Below are 17278 nucleotides of genomic sequence, written 5' to 3'. Positions count from 1 at the left end.
TACACCTTGAGAAAACCTATCTCAAATGATCAAAATGATCTTCTACATTCTTTGAATACAGTTTGATATCATCAAGGTAAACTAATACAAAATTTTCAATCATGTTTTTTAAGGCCATCTCCATTGCCTTCTAAAATGTAGCACCTACATTGGTTAGCCCAAATGGCATCTTACAATAAGCATAGGTACCCCATTTGGTGGTAAATTCAGTCTTGTACCTATCAAACTCTTTGACCAACACTTGATTGTAGACAGAAAATCCATCAAGAAATGAAAACCTCTTTGAACCACTGACCTTAGATAAAATCTGCTCCATGGAAGGGAGAGGGTGGTGATCTTTAAGGGAAGCTTGGTTAAGGTCCCTAAAGTCCACACAAAATATAATTTCTCCATTCTTCTTCCCAATAGGGACAAGGTTTGCTACCCATGATGAGTGCTTGATGGGGAAAATAATATTGGCCTCAATCAACTTGGATAGCTCTTTTTTGATTGAGGGTTCAATTTTGGGATTCATCGACCTCTATTTTTGTCTTACTAGTTTGACATTATCAATTAGAATTATGGTATGCTGAAACAACCTTGGGTCAAAACCCTTCAAATCATCATACGTCTAGGAAAATACATCATTAAATTCTTGACATAGATGAATAAAATGCTCTTGCTCAATCTCAGAACATACCTTCCCCATGTTTAAGGATTTTCCATTAGCAATTGTGATTGGGGTGTGATCCTCTTCATCAATAGTTAGGTTCATGACTCTGCCTCTCGCTTGGTCATCAGGGTTGAAAACACTCTCTAAGGTAATGAGACCCTTAGGCAATTTTTTGGAACTGAGATTAATGATTTGATCACCATACTAATCCTATAGTCTTGACTAGTTTCTATCTAAAAGTTCTACTTCATTCTACAAGAAGCTTACAATTTGTTCATCAGATTCAAACACTTGCTAATGGATGTTGTTGTTAGGGATGACATGCCTTACTACCATCTTGATTTTTTGCTTCTCCTTCTCCTCAAGATTCCGTTGCACATCATGAGATGGACCTAGTGCTGCAAGCCTATCAGCATGTCTATTTTATTTTCTAGGGATGCTTTGAATATTAAATGCATTGAAACCCTCAAGAAAATCCCATACCCTATGTTTATAATATTTGGGAAAACCATTCCTTGTGATATTCAAATTTCTCACTTGATTAACCACCAACTCACTATCTCCATACACGCTTAAGGCTTGAATTCCTTTTTCTGAGCAAGTAGGAGACCCTGAACCAAGGATTTATACTCGGCCACATTATTAGTGCAACTAAATTGGAGCCTAAAGGAGAAGTAGTACCTTACTTTTGTAGGAGAAATCAACATCATGCCAGCCCCTGATCCATTCTTATTCCTTGAGCCATCAAAGTACATACTCCATACCCTACTCAAATCTTCTTTAGTCTCCACAAGATTGGGAACTAGGGCATCCTTCTCTAGTATACAATATGTACTGAGGCCTATCTCAAGGGTTTCTGACATAGGATCAAATTGATATGCATTAGCCCATTCATCTAAGAGAAAACTAGGTATCTCAACTAGGGAAGTAGTAGGCTCATTCATTATATCATTTTCATCCATTTCTAAGATAGTGCAATTCATGTTGATGAGATTAGGGGTATAGGGTTCAGTATGATGGAGGGCTAGAGGCTCTACTCTAATAAAAGCTTTGGCCCCATATCTTGTTCTAAAAAACATATATGACCAATCAGAAGATATGTAACCACCAATTTGGGCAGTGAAGTCTCTTGACAGATAGATGGAAAAATGTGGCTTGACTTTAGTAACAGATATATCTTGAGTTACAATAAAACCAAGGCATGCATGTAGGGCCATTTCCACATTCCTAAGGATCCCTATAGTCTTGACAGTACTACCATCCAACTATACCACATCCCTAACAATGGGCTTATATTTCATTCCCAAAGCATCAGCAACACACCTAGGCATCACTGAACTACTAGCCCCTGAATCAATGATGCAATTGTGGAATAGTTTATCCCCTATAATTAAAGAAACATAAAATGGAGGGGGTCTAGCCTTTTTATTTGTTTCTTCCTCCCTTGATGGTTGTATTAGGCTTGTGGCACTTTCCATGCTGGGTGGCTGATCCTTTGGTTCAATACTTTCCAATTCTTGTTGCAACAACCTCTTTTGCATGGGTATAGTAGCAACAACATCCCACATGGAAATATTCACATTTTCCTTCTTCATTTGTTCTACCACATTGAACAGCATAGTAGGTGCTTTAGTAGGAGCCTTGGGAGCTACACTTGTAGGAGGTCGAGATGGGGCAACCTGAGGATCACTTACATCCTTTCTGCCATTATTCTTCCTTTGCTATTAAAAGGTATTTGATTGATCATTTACTACTTGCTCATGAGGTATTTTATTTGAAGTTGAGGCATGATTGCGAGGGGAAGGGGTAGCATCTTCAATAGCTCTTATTTTTCTCCTAGTGTCGTGAGCAGTGGAATCCTAGTTTACATTACAATGTTCCTCCACCTGATGATTCATAAAGGAGCAATCACCTTGTCCTTTCATATATGAGGTATCCTTAAATTGGTCCTACTTATATGATTGTTATGCTATAGGATCTTGGATGGTCAAGGCCAAAAAGGATTCAACCTTCTGACACATGCAATGAGCATAGGAGTAGTTACAGGAGGGACAAAAATCCTTATCTTGGGAAATTTTTTTTTGAGGAACTATGGCCTAAATTTGGTTTACATTTGAGGTTGAAGCATGGCTATTCTATCTATTCTGATCAAAAGAATTGTTCCCATGATTATTATTTGGAGGCCTGCCACTATTTAGAGTTTGATATTGCAATTGATGAGCCTGGCTACCATGAGCTTGCTATCTCTCTAAAGTCACCACCTTGTTACTCACTTTTTGCATCACAAAGAAGCTATCCTCCAGCTTCTTCTCTTGACCCTATAATATTTTATATATGTTCTCTACATTTAGCATCATAGATTGTACCATCCCCTTGATTTAATCTATTCCTTTTGAAGGTGTGGAAGCTTGAGGGACTAGAGCAATGGATCATGATGTGGAAGTTGTGGGGAGAGGAGCCATTGCTGGTTGGTGATTAGGAACATCAAGAAAGAAAGGCATAAGAGGCCTTGGAGCTAGCTTACTTCCTTGTATTAGGACATTTTCTGACTTTATTGCTATGTCATAAGCATTAGGCAAGGTATCTCCTCCCATAGTTTGGATTGTAGTGGCATGCCACTATTAAAGGCTCTGAGGTAATGCAAGAAGGCATTACTAGGGGTAGGTTTTACTAAAGTAGGTATTCTATCCCATGTCTTTTGAAATATATAGTTGAAATCAGTCATACATTCATGGGGTCTCTTTTTATAGTAGTCAATTATTCTAAAAGTGACAAATGATCACTTTTGTCCTCAAAGTGCTTACATAGTCCTACTCCTAATCCATCTAAGTCTGTTATAGAACCATGAGCCAAATCTCTATACCATTGTAGTGCTTTTCCATTCAAAGATGAGGCTAGAAGCCAAATTGTAACATCATGCTTTGTAATACCATGGATATTACAAACATTTGCAACTTCTTGAATGTGTTCTGAGGGAGAGATAGAAGTTTGACTAGTAAATTCTAGTATGCTTTTGAGTGTAGCTATTGGTATGTCATGTCTTTGGGCCAACAAAAGAGGACTACCACCATTAAAGGTGGAAAAATCATGAGCCCTAGGCTATGCCATATAGACAAGTGATCTATTGATATGTGTTGATGGAAATCGTGGTTGAGATCTAACAGTAGGAGTAGAGATAGACATTGCAGGTGTATTTGTTGCTATTGCACTCCTAACTAATGATAGAGATAATCTAGTATTCTTTCTTCTAAGATTTGAAAATGAAAGCTCTTGGTACTAAAATTTACCTTTAGAAGATGCCCTTGTTTCAGCTTTGGGCATGAGATACTGCAACTTTAGTCTAGAACCAGATGTATTTGAAGCTTAGAGTTGCCAAGTACTTCAAGAATGAGCCTCTTGAAGGCTTGAATACTGAAGCCAGTATTATCTCCTTGGTATTAATCTTGAAATCTTCCTTTTGACACTAGTAGACTTGAAATTTTCTAAATATGGTCCCACCAGGCATGCCAAAAAATGTTGTCACAAAAGTTTGTACCCGCGTCCAAAGTTTTTACTTAAGGACTACCTTGTGAAACATGGAAGCAACCTCCAATCTATGGGACTTGAATTGTGAGGTTGAGTCTCTAGATAAGGCTAGCTTCCTTTACTATTAGGGTGCACCTAACTACTCTTTGAGAGGAAAAGGGAGAAGGAATGCATAGAAGAAAATCTATCTATTCTAACCTAAGGGAGTGATGCACTAAAATAGAGTTTTCAAACCAATCTCTGCCCATACATACACTATTGAACCATCATGACACCAAAAAATATAAACATTCAGACTTTCTTTAATCTAAAAATTGCATGCAAATCAAAAAACCCAAATGAATGACACAAGGGAAGAGAGGATTCACTTATATACCATTCATAGGCCAAAAGAGATACAGTCATGCAAGATTGCATATCTTCTACAATAGACCAATGAGAGGCAAATAGTTCTTGCACTTTACATTAATGGCTAAAGGAGATAAGGGAGAATGTCATATAGTTCAAAGGCAAAGGGAATTTACACTAAAGTTGCAAAGCAATATCAGAGAAGTCAGAGAAGAGTTGACCAATACAAAATCTACAAAAATTGCATTTATAGTTTAGGTATAACTGAGATATTTTCTCACTAAAGTTACTCCACAACCACTGCCATTAAGTCTTACAGAGAATAATCATGCAGATCTAGGGCAAATCCAACCTTGGTGCAGACCTAAGTACAATGAAATCTGATATTCTATTGAAACAAGGCCCTAAGAAGAAAAACATAGTGCCATTAAACTATTCTAACAAGGTATATGGATAGGATCAAAGGTGGTGGAGTATTCTCCTTCATTCACTAAGTTCAACATTCATCTAGGAGTTGGTGGCATTGATCATAGGGATCAGATCGCATGAGAAAATTTGGCTCCCTTTTTTTTTGGCTCATGAATCAATAGCATTAGTAAGTCAACTAAACCCTACAACCAAAATACACCACATGGGCCAATGATTTTTATTTTTTTCCCACTCTGCAGAGTCTCCAGGTGGTTGACCATATCTTTTCAACTAACTATGCCACCTCTTAGCTTAACCATGGCTGTGATGTAACTACCAGCGCCAACTGCATTGCCTTAACTATCAATACCTTGGCTGGGCCTACAAGGACATGTGTCCTTCAGGTGCTTCCCTACAATGTTTAATTTCCAAGTATATTTATATTGTGGGAAAGTGTCTATCGTTTATCTCCACAAGATCAAGGATCACGAAAGATCCTTATAATACTGCACTTGCCCCTTCAAAAATTTTGGGCCCACGAAACACTCAGTACACACCTGGGCATCCAACTAACACCACCTTGGCATCACCTTGCAACATATGAAATAAGCCAAGCCCCACAAGGACATGCATCAACAAGGTGCTTTCCTGCATTCTTAAAATCCTTGCATCTTCATAATGTGGGGAAGCACCAGCCCTTGAACTATTTGAATTTGATGACGATAAAAAATCATACATGACCATATACCTAGTCAGTTGGACAGACCAACGAGATGCCTTCTTTGTACTCCAACTCACCTAACAATGTCCATGAAAGATGAGCTATCATTACCTTTTGAGAAAGGTGGGCCCATGACATCACACTGTGCCATGCGTTGCAAGAGCCCATACTCACATGTTTAATCTCCATGCATCTTTATATTGGGGGAATGTGCCAACCATTGAGCCTTGAAGATTTGAGGGTGTAAGGTACAACTTGGAAAATGTGACATCATGGGATAGGTGTCACCAAGGTGCTTGCTTGCATTGTTAGGAAGTCTGACAAAATAAACAATTCATGAAAACAAGCACCAATAGAATCGCCAACTCAACTAGTAGATCTCCCTTCTACGACCCACAAGAACAACAAGGACCCACTAATCCACATGTTGCAAAGGGGCTTCTCCACATTATGTAAAGGTAGTGCATTTTTAGAATGTGAGAAAGTGCCCATCGTAGATCTGTGCAAGATCTGAAAATGCAGATAGTCGTGGGGAAGCAGAAAGAAATTAGGAAATAAAGAAATACCATAAGGTTTTATCATTTATTTATTTTAATAGTTCTTGGGCACTAAAATAATACTTAAACACAAATTATGACCATTGGATGGGCTCAAATGTATGAATTCAAATTTTGGTGAGGCAAAAATAGGTAACAGGTATCATTGCCACCTGAGTTTTACTTTCTATTTGGACGGTTTCTTGATCACCAAAACATTGTGTTCTTTTGTGTCATGAATGTTTTATCTTTAAATACTAATGTATGTAGTAGTATAGATGGATTTATGATGAAAAGTTTTGAAGTTACTAATTCACCCCTCTGCTCTCAGTAACTTATCATATCTTGAATATTTCCAAAAATTCTTTGCCAAACTACTTTTACAAATTGTGTTAATAGGCTTTACAATCTTAAGTAAATCTCTAATAGAAAAAATACTATTGGCATTCATAATATTGTCAAATTTTAGATGAAAAAATCTCATATGTCATAACCAACTATCATCTACCTTAGCAACCAAACATGTCATTTCAATAGGGTTCAACTGAAATATATTACCTATAGATTTGGTTCCTATTCCAATTACCTTTCCATATTTGTCTCTAATCATGCATGTCTTTTCTATAAACTAAAAATGATAACCTTTTTCCACTAGTTGTCAAACACTCAAAATATTGTTCTTTAATCCATCAACAAAATATATATCCTTAGTGTTAGTTTTACCATCAAGAGTTATAGATCCAATACCTTTAACTTGACATATTGCATTGTTTCCAACTTTGACAATGCCTCCATGCTAACTTTTGAAGTCAAGAGACCTATTCATATAACTAGTCATATGATGTGAACAACCACTATCAAATATCCAATTGGATTTCTTTTCAACTTGTGACACCAAAGCTACTTTCTCTAGACTTTCTTTTTTAATTACCACAAATCTAATTTCATCATCATTAGCACTTATTTCTTGTTCATTAGAATCATTTTCTTCATTTTCACACAAACATTCTCTATTTCTTCTAAGTTTGTAATTTCCTTTATACTTTTTCTCTCTCTTAAGATATTTAGATGCATAATGACCATATTCATGAACATATTCATCGCAAGTCCAAAATGTAAATATTTTCTTACCATCTTTTTCACTTCTTACCAAAAAGGCTACTCCTCCAATATTCCTATCTTCTTTAGATCTATTTCTACTAGAAAAATATCCTCTAGCACTTGTGCTCCTTGATAAACTAGGTCAAATATTCAAGGTATATAAAGTTGTCTCTATTCTGGTCAATTCTTCAAATTGTCTAAGTTCATTCTCAACTACTTCAAGTCGTACAAGCAATATCTCCTTCATGAAATCTTTGATACAAGATATCAACAACTATATCATTTGAACTACTAACTTTAATGGTAGTGATAAAGTCTTCAATATCTTCAATAAACCTCATACTCTTCGTTGGTTCCTCCTTAAGATCTACTACCTATAGTAATTTCTAATGTTATACATTTATGTTCTTATAGATTTATCTTCCATCATCTTAACATCTTGAAAAGCAAAAACCCAACTTTTTCACCTCAACTTCTTAGAATATTCATAACCATTAAAAATATTTTCCAAAGTTCTCAAAATCAAATGTGAAGTAGCAAGTGATTTTACTTGATTGTATTCAATTTTAGGAAGTACAGTCAATAATGCTTCTCTAGCCCTCACATCACACATGAAAAGGTTTCTTTCATTCTCTATAGATTTTCCAAATCCTTTTTTAGCAATGATTGTCTTTGATTATTATTTCTAGGATCCAATATCCCAAACTCATACACAATAGATGTGTCTTCATCTCTTCTTTCTAGCTTTCATAATTGGTTCCATAGAACTTTGAACAATCTTTCCTAAACATGCTTGCCATGCATCTCCCAAAGTTGTTAAACTTTATCTTCAAGGACCTGATGCTCTAATACAAATTGTTAGAAATAATAGTCCACCATGATAACTAGTGGGGGGGGGAGTAAATAAGTTATCCAACAATTAAAAAATTTATCTTCCTTACACAAAATTAACCATTCAACCAAAGTAAACAACAACCATAATAAGATGCACATAGACAATTACACTTGATATCTAAGGAAACCCTTGATTAGAGGTAAAACCTTGGTGGGAATGATGCCCACAAGATGTTGTACTAATATAAATATTCCTTGTTAGAGGATGGACCCTACCAGGAGTCTATTACAATATTTAGTACATAGAGTCCATGTTAGGTGACTATGAATCCATATTAATAGATCCTAACCCTATTAGGAGTTGTAGTACAATGTATGAAAGAAGATCCCACTACCAAAACATGTAATTTCAACTAGAAGGAGCTCAGTACTCAAATATGTAATTTACTATTATGTTATTCTTTCCTTTGTTCTTTCAACTAAACCAAACATTATTAGACCTTTTAGACCAATTCATGAAGGTTGGATCCAAATATCAAACCTCAGATCACTCAGCGAAACCTTGACAGTGAAGTTTCCTTTACTTCTAGTCTACTCTGCTCAAGTTCTCATTCCACTCTCTCTGTTGCTTACAATTAATTATCCATGTCATCCACACATTTTCATGATAAATTATAATTTCCTTCCTTTATACCAATTCCATGAAAAAATTACTTGATTTGTCAGTTAGGCCTTCTCAATAAATCATTATAGAATCAGATTAAGAACACATTACACTTAGTGATAATATTAATCTTCTACCTTGCAACTTGAATAACTTTTTATAGACATAGTATTATGATGAAAAAACTTAGCCATGCCATCACCAACATGTCTTCTAAAGATCCTCAACCTTGATTCTAATAATAACAATTCTACTAAGAGATACAACAAGTTTACCAGAACATGGCTCTATAAACTAGATCTTAAAATAGAAATCACCAAAACTTACAAAACTTCTTCCACACTTTTCATTTTTTCATTTGACATTAATTGAATATATTATATACTTAGAAGTATCTCTCATAACCTCAAATAGTTAGAATACTCAACTAGTCGTCCATACCAACTTGATCTTTTAGTTCTTCTTTAGTCAGATAGCACAAAAACTACTATGTTGACATCAATGAAAAACTCAATCATGTATGTAACATATCATCATAGTAGTATATCTACAATAATCCCCCGTAGGAAAATCATTAGCATTAATTTCTCAACAATCTCCCTTTTTTTTATTGATGGACACATAGATGAAAAACATCTAGTTATAAGAATACCAACAAAAGACTATTTATCTTTCTTTTCAAATCCTCTTCATCAATCATTCTCCCCAACTATTTTCTTCTCCTAAACAAGTTGTACTTGTTCTTACCTACTTCTCCCTCATTATGTTCTTCCTCATGATCTTCTCATAATGTTTTGCATGCCTAACTTCTCCCCTATTGACATCAATTTCAAATGTTTCAACAACCATCTTCACTACATCAAACTCTGCAACAATTGATTCTTACTAGCTCAAGTGTCCAAAGAAATTGTTCAAAATCATCATCTAACAAGAGTCCTAGATGACTCTTTCCATCACATATACTCCCACATACAAGAAGCATCAATACTCAATCCAAAAAATAATACTTCTTTTTTATATTGGACTAATGCACTCTTGTGTCTTCTACTCTATTGTAGGAAGGGGCATAACCCCAAACATACCTCAAAAATGCTCAAAAGTCTCTTTGGGAAGAGGTTTAGTGAATATATCTACAATCTACTCTTTTGTACTCACATACTCCAATATTGTTTTCTTATTTTTAACTTTCTCTCACAACATGTGATACTTAATATAAATGTGCTTAGTCTTCAAATGCAACATTGGATTCATAGACATATTTACTATGCTTGTGTCATCACAATGTATGACAATAGGTTCATTGATTTCTATCCTTATATCCAGCATCTACTTCATCCAAACAACTTGATTGCAATTATTTTTTCTTGTAACATATTCTCCTTCTATTATACTTTGTGACATAAAATCCTACTCTTGCTCATCCAAGAAACCAATCTTCCTCCAAGAAAGAAGGCTCCACCATTGGTGCTCTTTCTATCATCCATACTTCCTACCCAATCAACATCAATCTAAGCACTTTGAGTGAAATCATTAGATCTATCATACCACAATCTAAACTCATATGTTCCTTTTGGATATCTAAATATCCTTTTTTTTGCTACATAATGTGCTTCTTTGGGATCAGCTTGGAATCTTGCAACAATTCCAATTGCATTTTCTATATTTAGCCTTGTGTGAGTCGGATATTGTAAACCTTTGATCATAGATCTATACTTCTTCTCAAAATTAGGTGTCTCCTCCTTTGTAGATAATTTGTGTCTAGTTACCATAGGTGTCCCAATAGGTTTACATGTTTCTAAAACAAACCTTTTCAGTAAATCCTTCAAGTACTTAGTTTGAGAAACAATGATTTCTTCTTTATTTTGTACAATCTACAATCCTAGAAAATATTTCATTTCTCCTATCACACTCATCTCAAATTCTTTCTTCATCTCTTCTACAAACTTCTCACTTTCCTCATCATTTCCTCCAAATATAATATCATCAACAAATATTACCAAAATAATTAAACAATCATCAATTTATTTCTAGTATAGATTACTATCTAACATACCTTTTCTATATCCAAGCTTTTTCATATTCTTGTCCAACCTCGCATACCAGGTTATCAATTCTCACTTCAAAGCCATATAATGCTTTCTTTAGTCTACATACTATATCCTTGTTATCTATCAAAGGAAAACCTTTAGGCTATTCAATGTATACTTCTTCTTCAAGTTCTCCATTTAGAAATGTTGACTTGACATCCATCTAATTTATTTTGAATTTCTTTTGTGGTGCATGGGTTAAGAATAATCTTACTACTTCTATTCTAGCCACTAGAGCATAGGTCTCATCATAGTCTATTCCTTCTTGATGTGAGTAACCTTTACATACCAACCTTGCCTTGTTCCTTACAACTTTTCCTTGTTCATTCATCTTCCTCTTGAATACCCACTTAGTTCCTATCACATTCTTGTCTAATAGTCTGGGGACCAATTCCCATGTCTCATTCTTTACTATCTGATCCAATTCCTCTTTCATAGCTTGTTTCCAATAATCATCTATATATGATTCATCTACATTCTTAGGTTCAACTTAAGATATAAAACATACATCTTCATTAACATTTCTTCTTGTAATCACACCTTTATCTCTACTTCTGATGATCTGCTCAGATGGGTGATTCTTTATCATATTCTTTCATGAAGTAAGAGTTTCTATCTTAGCTCTTGGCTCTATTGAAGGTTTCAAGCTTTGTTCTTGCCTTGGCTCTACTTCATTTTGGAAATCATTATTACTCTCAAGAAACACTTCATCATTCCTTGTCTTAGTAAAAACATCATCATCTAAATTGTAATCAACTATTATCTCTTATATCCTAAATTTCTCCTCAATTCTCACATTTGCACTTTCCATAATAGTCTTAGTTCTCAGATTATAGCATCTATAAGCCTTTCTTTTCAATGAATAACCAAGAAACATACCTTCATTACTTCTAGCATCAAAATTACCAATATCATCATCTCTTCTATTATAGAACTTAGTTCCAAAAATTCTAAAATATTTAACTGTAGGTGAGTAAGCAAACTGCAATTCATAAGGGGTCTTGTTTGTCTCTTTCCTGACTTACACTTTGTTAATAGTATAGACTTTGCATTCATAGCTTCTCTCAATTTTTTTTTGGATAAATCATTCTTAGTTAACACAGCTCTTGCTACTTTTGTAACTGACATGTTCCTTCTTTTTGCAATGCCATTTTGTCACTAGTAAATTTGGACCCAGTTCTTGACAAATTTTGGTCGAATTATGACCAAAGTTCATCGCTATTTTTCTCATCAAAATTTTGACCTAATTGTAGGTTGGCAAAAATTTCAACGAATGAATTGCAGGTTCGTCAAAATTTTGAAAAATATATTGATCAAAATTTTGACGAAAAATGTAGCAATGGACCTTGGTCAAAATTTGGGTCCAAATGTACTAGTGTGTTAGGGGGTTCTCAGAGTTGATAGCTATCTTTTGATTCCATTTTCTTCACAAAACATGTTAAACCCATTTGAAGTAAGTTCTTCTCCTTTATTTGATCTTAAACAATCTTCATACTAGATTCATTCTCAACTCTCTTTTTGAATATCTTAAACTTTTAAAATGCCTCAGATTTCTCTTTAAGAAATGCAACTCACATCATTCTAGAAAAGTCATCAACTGGAATCATAAAACACCTTTCACCATAGAATCCTTTAGTCTTTGTATGACCATTGAGATCTGTGTGTACAATCTCCAATTTTGTTGTAGTAGTAAACATCTTGTAGGAAAAAAAAGTTTTATTATGCTTTGTCAAAATGCACTTCTTGCAAATTGTGTGAGTAGGCTTTACAATATTAGGAAAATCTCTAATAGAAAACATACTATCAGTCTTCACAACATTGTCAAAATTTATATAACAACATCCCTTATGCCATAACTATCATCTACCTTAGCAACCAAACATGTCATTTTAGTATGGTTCAATTAAAATGCATTACCTCTAGATCTAGTTCTTATTCCAATTACATTTCCATCTTTGTCTCTGATCATGCATGCCTTTTCTATGAACTGCAACTGATAACCTTTGTCCACTAGTTGTCCAACACTCAAAAGATTATTCTTTAAACCATTAACAAAATATACATCCTCAATGTTAGTTTACCATCAAGAGTTATAGATCCAATACCTTTAATGTGGCATGCTACATTATTTAGAAATCTGACAATGCCTCCATCATGACTTGTAAAGTCAAAAAACTTGTTCATATCACTAGCCATATGATGTGAACAACCACTATCAATTGTCCAATTAGATTTCTTTTCAACTTATGATACCAAAGCTACTTTCTCTCAACTTTCTTCTTTAATTTCCACAAATCTAATTTCTTCATCACTAGCACTTACTGGTTGTTCGTCAGAATCATTTTCTTCCTTTGCATACAAACACTCTCTATTTCTTCTAGGTTTGTAATTTTCTTTATACTTTTTATCTCTTTTAGGAAATTTAGATGCATAATGACCATATTCATCACAAGTCCAACATTTAAAGGTTTTCTTACCATCTTTTCCTCTTCTTACCAAAAGGGCTACTCCTTCAATTTTCCTATCTTCCTTAGATTGGTTACTGCTAGCAAAATATCCTCTAGCACTTGTGCTCCTTCATAAACTAGGTCTAATATTCAAGGCACTAAAAGTTTTCTTTGTTCTAGTCAATTCTCTAAACTATCTAAGTTCATTCTCAACTACTTCAAGTCTTCCAAGAAATGTCTCTTTTGTGAAATCTTTGGTACAAGATATCAACAACTATATCATTTGAACTAATGATTAAATGGTGGTGTTAAAGTCTTCAATATCTTCCATATAACCTTGAATCCTCTTCTTTGATTCCTCCTTGAGATCTAATACCTGCAATAATTTTTGATATTCTGCCAACATATGTTCTTATAGATTCATCTTCCATCATCTTAGCATCTTGAAATGCACAAATCCAACATTGTAAGCTCAACTTCTTAGAATTTTCACCACCTTCAAAAATAGTTTCCAAATCTTTCCAAATCAAATGTGAAGTAGCAAGTGATTTTACATGATTGTATTCAACTTTAGGAAGTGCAGTCAATAATGTTTCCCTAGCTCTCATGTCGCACATGAAAAGGTCTCTTTCATCCTCAATAAAATTTTGCAAATCCTTTTTAGCAATGATTGTCTTCGCTCATTTTTTAAAGATCCAATATCCTAGACCCATACACAACAAATATGTCTTCAACTTTTCCTTCTAGCTATCATAATTGGCTCCATCAAACTTTAGACTATCTTTCTTTGACATGCTCATCATGGATCTCCCAAAGTTGTTAAACTTTATCTTCAAGGACTTGATGCTCTTATACCAATTGTTAGAAACAATAGTCAACCAAGATAACAGGGGGGTGAATTAGTTATCCAACAATTAGAACATTTATCTTCTTTTAACAAACTTAACCATTTAACCAAAGTAGACAACAACCATAATAAGATGTACGTAGACAATTAGACCATATATGCTAACTAGAGAAACCCTTGATTAGAGGAAAACATCAGTGAGAATGATGCCCACAAGATGATGTACTTATATAAATATTCTTTGATAGAGGATGGACTCTATTAGGAGTCTATTACAACATTTAGTACATAGAGTCTTGTTTAGGAGACTTTGAATCCCTGTTAGTAGATTCCAAGCATGTTAGGAGTTGTAGTACAATGTATGCAAGAAGATCCGACTATCCAAACATGTAATTTCAACTATAAAAAGAGCTCACTACTCAAACATGTAATTTACTACTATGTTCTATCAATTGAACCAAACATTATCAGACCTTATAGACCAGTTCACAAACTATTAATCCAATATCAAACCTTGGATCACTCAATAAAACCTCAGCAATGAAGTTTCCTTCACTTCTACTTTGCTCTTCTTAACTTCACATTCTATTCTCTATGCTACTTATAATTACTACTCCATGTCATCCACACATCATGATAAAGGAAAATGTCCTTCCTTTAGGTTGGGTCCATAAAACAATTCCTTCAGTTAGATGTTAGACCTTCTCAATTAATCATTATAGGATCACATTAAGCACATGTTACACTTAGCAATAACATTAATCTTTCACCTTGTAACTTGAATAAATTTCCATGCACACAATATTATGATGAGCTAACTTATCCATGCCATCACCAACATATTTTCTACACATGCTCAACCTCAATTCACTGAATAACAATTCTACTAAGAGATATAACAAGTTTACCAAAACATGCCTCTGTAAACTCTATCTTGAAACAAACATCACCAAAACAACATAACTCCTTCCAAGCTTATCATTTCTTCGTCTAACATTAGTTACATATACTAGATACTGAAAAGTATCTCTCATAAGCTTGAATTGTTAGAATACTCAACTAGCCATCTATGGAAACTTGATCTTTCTATTGTTCTTTTGTTAGATACCACATAAAATTGCTATGTTTACATCAATGATAGACTCAATCATGAATGTAACATATCATCATAGTAACATATCTACAATACTTCCCCATTGGAATATCATTAGTATTCATCTCTCAACATAGATCACTACTACAATGGTTGAAGAGTAATAATAAGATGACCTAATTTTTGATGAAACTATAATTTTAATTACAGATCTCAATTCTGGCTCAAATACATGATCCTTTCTGATTGAATGTATCTTTGTAGCTCCTCAATAATATTCTCCTTATCTTTCTCTTTCACTTCCTCTTAGCATCTTGTATTCTTCCATTGACTTTAACATATTCTATCCTCAACTGGACCTCATACTTATATCTTATTAATTTTCAAGTTGGCTTGAATACAACTTAGAGTAATTAATATTCATCTCCTCAGTTGTCTGGAGCCAACAAATGAATCCATCAAACTAAATATGCCAAAATAAGAAAATCCTTTGTTAGCTGACTCTACTTGGTAGATATTAACTCAAAAATGATTTTCTTATGTTAACCAAGTGAACTCAGTTAATATTGCATCTTCACAAATATTCTTTGGTAACTGAGTGAGCTTAGCTAACTCTAGTTTCACCTAACTCTTCTTTGTTACCCAAGAGAACTCAGTCAAGACTCAACTTGTACTAACTTCTCTTCAACATCTAAGAAAACTTAGTAGACACTATCTTTTGAACATAGAAAATACTAGAATACTTGGAAGATGGGAGAAACTATCTTCATTTCTTGAGTGAGCTTGGCATACACTAGCTAGTAAGAATATGATTTTTTTTGTAAAATCAAAGACAATACATAATAAACCAATTGTTTTCAAGATATATGACCTCTTTTGATGATATTGAGTATGTTCTAGTTTTGTAATATGAGCATTAGTTTGTAGAAGTTTATGAGAAAGAGTATTTTATATTTATATGGGAGCTTACTTTTTATTGATCCAAAGCTATAGACAATGATTTTTAATTATATATGTAACATCTATCATGCTTGAGTATTGCACCATTATATATTCAAGTCCTAAATAATGTACTTGATGAAGTTAGTAATTATAGATTGTTAACAACATCATTGCTTTTTAGGACTAAACAAATAATGTTGCACATTAATTTGTATTTTTCTTCAAGTTTTACAAGTCTAAGTGAATTCTTCATTTGTTTGTAGAGTGCCACAATTCAAATTTAATGTTTTTTTTTCCTTTTTTGCAAGAAATTTGTAATATTTTATTTTGTATCAATATATACCTAACTTAGTTGATTAATCTTGATTAGATTGTATTCTCTTTGGTTAAATATTAGAAAATGAGTTTATATGATATCATGGATCCTACTATGTAATATTTAGATATGGGTTGAGTTATTTGAATCAAATAATAGTTTTTGGCCTATTCATCAACATGGTATATTCATATGGAATTATATTTATTTGAATTTATCTTATTTCTATTTTTGTTGGAAGACAATTAGTATTTTTAAAAGGTTATGCATATTTTTACATTCTTTGAAGTAGTGAGTTCTAGGATACAAATTATTTTCTCAAATCAAGATTACAATGATAAAGCTTATCTTGTACCTTAACTAATAAGATATTTAGTTACTCATAATATATTTATAGTTATTATCTTGGCTAGACTTGGATTTGGAGAAACCATTATCCTACTTACAAGAGGGTTTGTTAACTTAGTCCAATTTGATATTCTTCACAATGGTACGCCACATAATTACTTCAATTCTAGTAGGACTCTAAGGTAAGGTGGATCCCTTCCCCCTACTTGTTTATTATTGTGGATGAAGTTCTTTGAAGGGAATTTATGGCTTTGGCCAAGCAAGAAAACATAGAAGGCATTAAACTTGCCTCAACTCTCCCACTTGAGATCCTATAATCATTTTTTTATGATACTTTCATTTTTGGGTTATCCTCCTTAAGGGATGCAATGTGCTAGAAGGTTATATTGATAACTTTGGCTAGAATATA

Source organism: Cupressus sempervirens, chromosome 7 (genome assembly GCF_028749045.1).
Source record: "Cupressus sempervirens isolate cs-2001-9-10 chromosome 7, ASM2874904v1, whole genome shotgun sequence".
NCBI classification, from domain to species: Eukaryota; Viridiplantae; Streptophyta; class Pinopsida; order Cupressales; family Cupressaceae; genus Cupressus; species Cupressus sempervirens.
The sequence above is the reverse complement of the archived record's forward strand: the minus strand, read 5'-3'. Positions refer to the sequence as shown.